Source organism: Carassius auratus, chromosome 16, assembly GCF_003368295.1.
Source record: "Carassius auratus strain Wakin chromosome 16, ASM336829v1, whole genome shotgun sequence".
Lineage (NCBI taxonomy): Eukaryota > Metazoa > Chordata > Actinopteri > Cypriniformes > Cyprinidae > Carassius > Carassius auratus.
In genome coordinates, this window is record NC_039258.1 from 21,400,128 (window position 1) to 21,410,769 (window position 10,642).

Consider the following 10,642-nt stretch of genomic DNA (forward strand, 5'->3'; position numbering starts at 1 on the left):
ATCTAGGTCGCATTAGATTTTGGTATCAGCAAAAAAAATGTCCATGATTAAGATGCCAAAAACTAGATATAAGAAGAACTAGAAATGTTTGTCGCTGTTAAGTTTCGCGCCATACACAAGGTTATCGCATTGGTTAGCGTCAGATAAATACGGAACAAGAAACTGTTAGCCCAGTAGAGAGTGTAGTCGGAAACACCTCACAATTCCCACAGCATAGAGCCTATTGATGGGAAGGTCAGATCATTTTACCGACTCGGACCGTTGATTCTCGTTCATCAAAATGAGCAAATCTTTTTTTGAGTCATTTCGTTCATTTATCAAATATATTAATTTATTTATATATTATAATTATAAATATAATTAATTAATATAATTAAAATGCTAAATGATACTTCTCTAACCTGTCTACTAGTACTTACACAAACGTTGATCACACTACAAACAATACAAAACTATAATGCTATAATACACCGAAAGGATCCTCAGTGTGTTATTAGCTCACCTCACCTCTTGTCTGACAGGTCTTCGGGTTTGAGTCATTCCTTCATCACGTGGCAGCCTCAAAATCTTTAACCATAAACTGTATAAAAGGAGTTACCCTGGCAACAAGTCTGTGTGTATATTCTGTTTATTATATATATTTTTTGTCTTCATGATTTTAAGTGTACCGTCTTAATTTGTTTATGTCTGTATTGTTTAATAAAAAAATAATAATAAAAAAGGCTGTATAAAAGGCCACATGACATGACAGCAATTGATAGAGAAAAATAATTTACAAGCTTCCTTACAAACGGGTGCATAGTCATTATTATTATTATTATTATTATCATCATCATCATCATCATCATTGACATTATCATCGTTATTACAATTATTATTTACTCTTACAGTTAATGTGTTTCTGGTCTCAAATTTTAGCTTTTTACTTCTTACAGTTTATAAATGGGTGAATTTCTATCATGATAGTGAATGTTGTAACAAAGGTAATAAAGAGTTGGTTATTATTATTATTGAGTCTCTTTCCGACTCAGACCGCGTAGGTTAAAGCCAAAGACTGCATAAAAACAGTTTATGGGTGTGTCACGTGACTCGAAAAACCCAAAGAATCATGAGATGATTTAATAAATTCTCTTTCCGGCTCAGACTGACTTGACTGAAACAGGAGACCTCGACTAATTCCAGAACAGAACCTATAGAATTTTGCGCGTGTGCTATTAGCTAACAAACAGCTATCTAGTTTTACAACAACAAAACAACTTACAATCAGCATGAGGGTTCCTGCTATCACCCTTTTCACGTGTTCCATGATACATTTTCCATTACGTTAGCCTATTTTCCTTCAATTTTCTGACGTAGTTTCTTCCATTTGACTTTTCAATGAAACAATGAATAATGTATGTATGCAGATCCTGCAGTGAACAGAATCATAATGCATAGCCTAACATTACTACCTAGCCAATAATCAGGATTGCTAAAATAAAATAAAATACATTAAAATTCTGTAATGATTGTCAAACGTCAGGCTAACTTTACTGCCGTCATTTATCAGTTTTCTCCAGAGGAACAGTGAGCTGAACTGACCTGAGACCTGCTGAACATCATAGACCATCTGCTCTTTCATCATCTTCAGCTTTCTCTTTATTCTGCTTGCCACCGATCTGAGTTTTAACCTCACACGCTTCAGACTCGTTCTTCGGTTGTACGTCAACGATATCCCTGGCAAAGCACAATAATTCTGTCGGAAGTTCAGAGTAGAATTCGCTAAAAATCTTCTCGAGTCTCTCAGTAAAGGCGCGCTTGTTATTCAAACGTTAGGAAACGGGTCACCGCATTGACCGCGAAGGGCGAAAGCACGCAAAAGCCATGACAGTAACCAATGAGCTGTCATGATGCTTCCTGAGTCGGCAATTTAAAAAAAAATATATAAATATTTATATTTAAAAATAGTTCAAGATTTGACTAATCATAAAAAACCAAGCATTTTTTACTTCCTGAAGTTGATATTCATGTTTTACTAAGCTAGAGAGCTGTACTGACAAAATGGCAAGAATTATGGGAGAAAGAAACAAAGAAAAGACATTTATCTAACAATAAGCACTAATACAGGAACGGAAGGATGCATCCTCTGAAAGCATTACATCTCGGCTTCCACGCCATCAAACGTCGCTGAAGGCCATCTCAATCGGAAGGGAAGCTTTTGATGTATCCCCGCGACCTTCAACCGCCCACATTATTTACTCTGTAGCCTACCCGTTCCATTTCATGAAAATAAACGAACGAAAAATTATTCAGTGCTGAGCTTGTCTGAATTTATCATACAAAAATAATAATGTTTTCGTACATAAAAGTAGGCTATAGATGTTAATTTTTTTGTTTTGGTGTAAATTACTCACTAAACTGCCAGTAATGTAGCTAAGCCACTGGGAGACTGAACACTGACAGCTGTGATTCAGTGTACTGCATTAATAGAAAGTCAAATAAAATAATGATTTGTAATACAAAGTATTTTTACAAAACTAAGTTCCCTCTCATAGGTTCACTTCAACGCTGCGGTGACGTCATCGCTATGGGAGCACATCAGGTGTGACGTACGTCTGAAGCCCTTATTCAACAAGTATAGGTCTCTGCAGGAAAGTAATAGGAGTTACCAGATCAGGGTGTTTTTACACCACGAAACCTGATTGGCTGATTTCATAGTGATGTTAGGTTTAGGGGTGGGGTTGGGTAAGGGGGGTCATTTTGATTGCATGATTTAGAAACAACCAGCAGTTTGAAAACACCCACAAGGTTTCATTTTCACTGTCAGGAAGTGAATTGTATGCATGATGATGATGTATGATCTGTATCTTCATACTGGAAGCCGGAGGGCGCCCTTGTGCAGAAACTCCACATTTGCATAGTAGAAGTAATACTCCAGGAAATCACCAGGGGGCAAGGAACTCAACCGGAAGTTGAAGTCGGGTGGTGGCTGTCATCTTTTAGCAGAACTTCACTTGCGTTAGAATTCCCATTGACTCCCATTCATTTTGGCGTCACTTTGACAGCGAATAACTTTACATCTGAGGCGTTTAAAGACTCCGTTTGTCCATTATTTATTTCTAAAGATACATGACAATGTATAAAGGGCTCCATTACCTTCTATGTTACATTATGGCCCCGTATAAACAGTTTTTGTAAAAAATAGGCTAACGATTGCGTCATAACCACTCGTCTCTCTGTCGCATTACCGTACAGACAGGAGGAGAAGCTCGCAGGCAATTAACTTAATATGGCGTACTGGCGTTACATTTTAAAATACTATACAAAATAATTAATCAGAATACTTACTCCTGCTCACTCACGACAAAGAACTCCCCGCTCAAGCTCGCCGTCTCTGCAAGATTAACGATGGCAGTTTGCACACACAGGCACTTAGAAGATTTACATCTGTCAGACAGGTTGCTGACGTCGTCAAGCTTCGTTTGAGTCTGCGCGTCAGAAACGGAAGTGCTAAAAAACGCTAAAAATGGGCTTCACTTGTCTCAATTGAGTTCCAATGGGGTCGCTGTGTCCATTTCTATTACTGTCTATGGAAATCACTAATATGGACAGAGGTATCCGGTGATCTCTGTAGCTGAATAAAACACATAATACTGTTGTCAAAGACACCATTTGAAGCTAAACGCAGATGTTTAAACAGACAGACTATGGATGAAACCTGGTATGATTACCCCATTTTAAAACATACATTTTATTTAAACAATAGGTCTACATAGTATCCATATAGGGGACATATTGTATTAGTTGAAATTACAGTTTCAACATTACAGTTGAAATACATGCATGAAAAACTATTTAAGTCTATAACATTTTACATAACATTTACCTATTTTGTCTAACAATTCTGACTTGTTTTCTTGCAAATGCAAGTTTATATCTCCTAGTTCAGACTGCTAAGCACACGGCTCGAGCAGTGGGCATGTCTATGACAGGTCTGGTATCAGTTGGCTCACTCTCACTGACATTAAGAAAAGGACAGAACCTTTCTTTTGGATGCCATCTAACAGTGGCCTCCCAGCTCAAATCTTAATGGTCCCACCACATACTGTGCCAGTAATGCGCGAGTCAATGTATTAATAACTAGCACCCGACCGACGTTTTCAACTAACCCGCCCGCAACTTGAACCGCAAAAAAAGAAAATACTGTACCCGACTGCTTCCTGCCCCGCATTTTTTAAAAGCAGTAAATGCTTGTAAGGGAAACAGGTCAATTTAGCTCAAAGGGAATCATTTAAGATTTTAAAGGGAATTTGAAAAGAATCACTGTTTCACGGCTGATCACTGAGTCGCCCTGTGATTCACTGAACGAGCCGTTTAACATCAAATCTGCGCTGGATATTAATATCCAAACTATAGTGAAAACACTATCAACTAGCACAATAACAAGATCGGCAGTTTGAGGCAGGGTTAGTTAGCTTGTAAGCACAAAACACAAGATACTTATTTTTTCAATATGAATAAAGCTTTATTAGATACATCTAAGACATAAACTAATCTAACACATAAACGCTCGCTCTCACACATTCACACAAGTTGCAGGAAGATCGAAAGTTAGGGAAAGATGAGTTTAAGAGAAAGGAATTGTGTAATCCCAAGTTTACAGCAATACGTGAAATTGCATCGACATGAACAACCATCAATCACTTAATTAACCCTCTCATTGAGTTCCTCAATGAGGCTAAAATTATATTAGATACACCAGTACAAATCAGTCTGGAGGTACATTGCCTGTTTAAAGGTGTTCTCTTTGTTGTCATTGAAAGGGGGTTTCCCGATGTCACTGATTGGCTGGAAGTTCAGTAGTCGCTGAAGTGACATCTTGGGGAGCCCGTAGTTGGGCGTTTGCTTAAGACACAGAGTTGTGTGGGCTGATTGAAGTTGAACGGGCACTCAAGGTCAGACGTCGGAGACTCAACGTTACAAAACTTAACTCAGAACACAAAACTCTCAAACGGAAAAGAAAATAAGTAAAGTTTGGTGAGACTAGTTTCTTCTTCTCAAAGAATGATAAAAGTGATGACTAAAAGCATGGCTAGTAGCAAAAGCTAAGAAGCAAATCTACAAGCTAACAGCAAACTAAAAGCGTACATGACTAATAGCAGAAGCAAAGCTACAAGCTAAAAGCAGACATGACTGATAGCAAAAGCTAAACGCAAGCTAAAAGCAGACATGACTGATAGCAAAAGCTAAACGCAAGCTAAAAGCTAAAAGCAAGAATTAATGGTGTCCTAAGTATTTAAACTGGCCTGTTGGCCACACCTTAAATGTTGTCTTGACCAATCAGATATTGTCTTGGCTCAGGGGTATCATAAATCATATGTTATCTTATCAAGCACGTGGTCCGAATTTTTCCGCTCTTGCTGGGTATAATTTTGGACATGATTCCTATGACAAGAATACGATACATTTGACAAATAACTTATGGTCAGGACTAGTATTGTCAAAAGACCCGGTACTTCGGTACCAAGTTGGTACTAAAAAAATGTAAATGTGACAGTACCAGGTTTCTTTAAGTACCGGTAGTACCGAGGTCCCGTTCAAGCCCCGGTTCAGCGCTATGATTTCCGCGAAGCAGGAAAAAAATTCAACTTACATTTTAATATGGACATTAATGGAATTTGTCAAAGTTAGCATAAATTAATCAAATCAAATATCCATATTTACCAGTATCTGTAAATGTTAAGCCGCAAAAGTTGTTTGAAATATGAATCGGTGTTCTGCGGGTCTCTGTGTGAATTAATGAATGGCAGAGACGTGTGGGTTTGTTTACTACATAGACTGAAGCGCATGACGCTTGCATTAATTTCAGCATCTGAGCTTCAGAGTTATCTCTCCGTCAAGCGATCTGAACTTTTCAGTTCATCTCAATGGACGCACAGCTCTGTAAACTCTTTGTGATGGCGCACGACTCACCGTCGCTTTACTGATAGCGCTGTTTCTCACACATGCAAAGAGAAAGAGAGCGAGAGTCTTACCTCGCTGAATCGACACACTATATGTAAACTATTCTTTGTTGTCTTCTCCTGTCCAGATAATGGAGTTCATTTAGAACTATTTATATTCATTTTCGAACGGAGCTAGTGGGCGGAGCTAATGCGCAAATGGCAATTTCATTGAGACTTAGGTCTCTGCAGAGCAAAAGTGGCCGTTTATCACCATGTGGGTGGTTTAAAACTGCTGGGTGTTTCTGAATCATGCAATCTAAATGATCCCCCTTACCCAACCCCACCCCTAAACCTAACGTCACTATTACATCAACTTATCAGGTATGTTGGTGTAAAAACACCTTGATCTCGTAACTCCCATTCCTTTCCTGCAGAGACCTATACTTGATTTCATTGGCTGGCGCTGAATAGTACCATCCCTGTTTTGATTTCAGCAAATCAGTTTGACGGAACAAAGTGATTAATATTTATGAACCCAGCAGCTCATCAATTCATAGTGCATTGTATATACATTAGTATGGTAGTAGAATTAGTCGTAGTATTATCTTTTAATAATAATTAATATGATCTATTACTATTTTTTTTACAGAAACCCTCAATAACCAAAAATATCTTAAGCATCACCACCAGTCTTAAGTTCAGTTAAAATAACAATGCATTCATTAGGCCTAAAAGTTAATTTTTACATAAAGGCATTGTGTTAGAAATATTACTATTATTTAGTAAAATGTATGTGATACTGCTACTACTGTTGAAAAAATTTATAAAAATTTATTTTTTAAAGAAATAAAATATTTCTATCCTTGTTTTAATTTTAATAGCAAATCCCCTTTATTTACCAAAAATAAAATGTGTTTAAATTTCATAAATTAAAAGACAAATTAAATTTGGGTGAAACTTGTTTACGGTTTTTCATAATTATATATCTTGTAGAAAAACTTTAAACACAATTGTTAATAAGTATAAAGAATGGTATTGATTTTATTTTTAGTGCTAAAAAGTTATATTTTTTTTAATTAGCATATTTTTGTGTTTTGCTTTGGTACCGAAATTGGTACCGAGAACCGTGGATTTTCACTGGTATCGGTACCGAATACTGAAATTTTGGTACCGTGACAACACTAGTCAGGACTGTTTGATACTTCGTTAGATACTCTGCACATTCCAGACTTCACAGTTCGAAAGATATCACAAGGGTCATGCGAACATGGTCCTTTTATGACAGCCTTCAAAGCCCCTAATTTTAGAGTCTTAAAGCCTTCGCCAAAGCTAATGTTCACAAATAAAATGAAATAAAATGATTTGTGCAAAAAGAATGATTAGTTGATTAGTGCTGATATGGTCTGGTGACAATAATAATATGGGCAGCAAGAAAATAATAAATAAAAAAGAGTGAGGCTACCATGAGTACAGTCAGCCTAGAAACAGCCTAGTTCAACACAGTGGCATGACAACAACTGCCCTCATGGCCAAAAAACAGACAGGCCCCTCTCGTAGCTCCAGATAAGCCAGTCCGGGCCTGGTTGGTGGTAAAAGCAGAGTTTCTGTTGAAACCAAACAGTGAATGTCACATTGGATAGTGGAGGCCATCTCGCTAGCCTATGAGCACATAGCTTAGGGGTGTGTGCTCATTCTACAAGAACAGTGGCTTCTTCTCAGGCCTTCTTCAAAGGGTCCTAAATAAAAGACGTTTGTGCTGCAACAGGATAGTCTTCTCCTAGCACCTTCTTCAAGATCTACAATCTGGGTGTAAGGACGGCTCCTGGCTCCTGGGTCTTATCCGCTTGAGCAGATTCTTTCCTTGGTCTTCCAGCTATCTAAAGGTAGATAATGCGTTATGGTAAAGCGTTCCCATAGCAATGACGTCTTCGCAACATTGAAGTGAACCTATGAGAGGGAACATCTCAATTACATATGTAACCTCTTCTTACATATTAGATTAGATTCAACTTTATTGTCACTGCACATGTAGGTACAAGGCAACGAAATGTAGTTAACATCTAACCAGAAGTGCAATAAGCAGTAAGTACAGAATATACAAGGTCTATAATATGTACAATAACTATACAGATAAGTATTATGGACATAATTTACAGATATTAAATACTATTAGCATGATATACAGATAGGTGTACTATGAACATACTATACAGATGGATTATGTAAAAGTGTATGTACACTATAGACAGAACTATGAACATAATTTACAGTATTGCAATGGACTGTAAAGTGCATCGAAAATATTTCAGTGTGCAATGGATTATACAGTGTTCCTGGATGAACAGACAGTAGTGCAAGTATAACAAGTTACAAGTTAGTTTTTTTTTTGCTTGTTGTGAATAAATAAATAAATCAGTCAGAGTGTTGAAGAGGGGGAGGAGTCAATGTGTGTGGTGTGGGGGGGGGGGGAGGGGGGGGTGCTGAGGGGTGTCAGAGGGCAGAGTTCAGCAAGGAGACAGCTTTAGGGAAAAAGCTGTTCCTGAGTCTTGTGGTCCTTGTCCGGAGGCTCCTGAAACACCTCCTGGAGGGCAGGAGGTTAAACAGTCCATGGTCAGGGTGAGAGGAGGCCTTGAGAATGCTGCGAGCTCGACGTAGACAGCGTTTCCTCTGGATGTCCTCAAGAGCAGGAAGTGGTGTCCCTGTGATGCGTTGGGCAGTTTCACCACCCTCTGCAGTGCCTTGCGGTCAGCCACTGAACAGTTCCCATACCAGACTGTGATGCAACTGGTCAGGATGCTCTCGATCGCACACCGGTAAAAGTTCACCAGGATGGATGAAGACATCTGGTTCTTCTTCAGTGTCCTGAGGAAGAAAAGGCGTTGGTGAGCCTTCTTGACCAGGCTGGAGGTGTTTGTGGCCCAGGACAGTTCCTCCAAGATGGTGGTTCCCAGGAACTTGAAGCTGGAGACACATTCAACAACCATCCCGTTAATGTGGATGGGGTCATGAGTGCTTCATTTCTTCTTCCTGAAGTCCACAATGAGCTCCTTGGTCTTATTGGTGTTAAGGAGAAGGTTATTGTCAGCGCACCATGTGGCCAGGTGCTGTACCTCTTCCCTGTAGGCAGTCTCATCGTTGTCTGTGGCCAATCACCGTGGCGTCGTCTGCAAACTTAATGATGGAGTTGGATCCATGCACAGGCTTGCAGTCGTGGGTGTAAAGGGAGTAAAGGAATGGGCTCAGCACACAGCCCTGTGGTACGCCAGTGTTAAGTGTGATTGTGGTGGAGTGGTTGTGGCCTGACCGAACATGCTGAGGCCTGTTGGTCAGAAAGTCCATAATCCAGTTGCAGAGGGATGTGTTAATGTCCAGGTCTCCAAGTTTTGTGGTCAGCTTGGAGGGAATGACAGTGTTAAATGTTGAACTGAAGTCAACAAACAACATCCTAACGTACGTGTTGTTATGGTCCAGGTGTGTGAGTGCAGAGTGCAGCACTGTGCATACTGCATCCTCTGTGCTCCTATTTCTGCGGTAGGCAAATTGGTGTGGGTCCAGTGTAGGTGGGAGGCAGTCTTTGAGGTGTGCTAGGACCAGTCACTCGAAGCACTTCATAATGATGGGTGTGAGTGCTACGGGGCGATAGTCATTGAGGCACGTTGGGGAGGAGTGTTTCGGTACTGGCACAATGGATGTGGACTTAAAACATGTTGGCACAGTTGCTTGGGCGAGGGACAGGTTGAAAATGTCTGTGAAGACCCCTACAAGCTGCTCTGCACATGCCCTAAGCACATGTCCAGGAATGCCATCAGGGCCAGCAGCCTTGCGTGCATTGATCCGGCTCAGTGCAGTGTGGACATCTGTGGAGGTGAGTTTGAGAGGTTGGCGGTCTGCTGAGGCTGAGATTTTGGTGGCCGTCTCCTTGCTGTCGCTGTTGAAGCGAGCATAAAAGTCATTTAGCTCGTTAAGGAAGGAGACGTCCATGACCGTTGGAGTGGAGTTGCTTGACTTGTAGTCACTGATGATCTGGATGCCCTGCCACATGCGTCGGGGGTCAGAGTTGGAAAAGTGTTCCTCTACCTTCAGCTTGTAACAGTACTTGGCCTTTTTGATGCCCCTTTTAAGGTTAGCCCTGGATTTACTGTAGGCCTGTGCGTCATCTGACCTGAAGGCAGTGTTGTGGGCTTTCAGCAGAAGTCGCACCTCCTTGTTCATCCATGGCTTCTGATTAGGGTATGTTGTTATCTGTTTTTCTGTTCTTACAGTGTCAATGGTGGAGTTGATGTGATCCAGTACAGAGGAGGTGTAGACATCAATGTCCTTGTGAGAGCCACAGGCAGCCTGAGATGCAAACATACTCCAGTCAGTGTGTTGAAACCGGTCTTGAAGTTAAGAGTCTGCTCCAGTTGGCCACACTTTGATGGTCCTCACTGATGGCTTTACACGGTTGATGAGGGGTGAATACTTAGGAGTGAGAAACAAAGAAAGGTGATCAGACTGTCCGAGGTGGGGGACTGTCCGAGGTCGCGATGTAAGCTCCATTAATGTTTGTATAAACATGATCCAAAGTTTTATCTCCTCTGGTCTGCCAGGAAACATGCTGGTGAAATTTGGGGAGCACCGTCTTTAATTTGCAGTGATTAAAATCACCCGTGACAATAAATGCAGCCTCCGGGTGAGCAGTCAGTTGTTTACTAATGGCTGCATTAAGTTCGTTCAAA

The 10,642-nt window shown here is 40.2% G+C and overlaps 1 long non-coding RNA gene across 1 annotated transcript in view; it reads right to left on the minus strand.

Moving 5' to 3' along the window:
- The window catches only part of LOC113116517 (uncharacterized), a 32,184-nt gene extending 30,291 nt beyond the window's left edge, over positions 1-1,893 (minus strand). Inside the window, exon 1 of the long non-coding RNA XR_003294031.1 lies at positions 1,582-1,893. This is a non-coding gene — a long non-coding RNA (uncharacterized LOC113116517). The remainder of the gene's footprint in view (positions 1-1,581) is intronic.
- Positions 1,894-10,642: the final 8,749 nt, after the last annotated feature.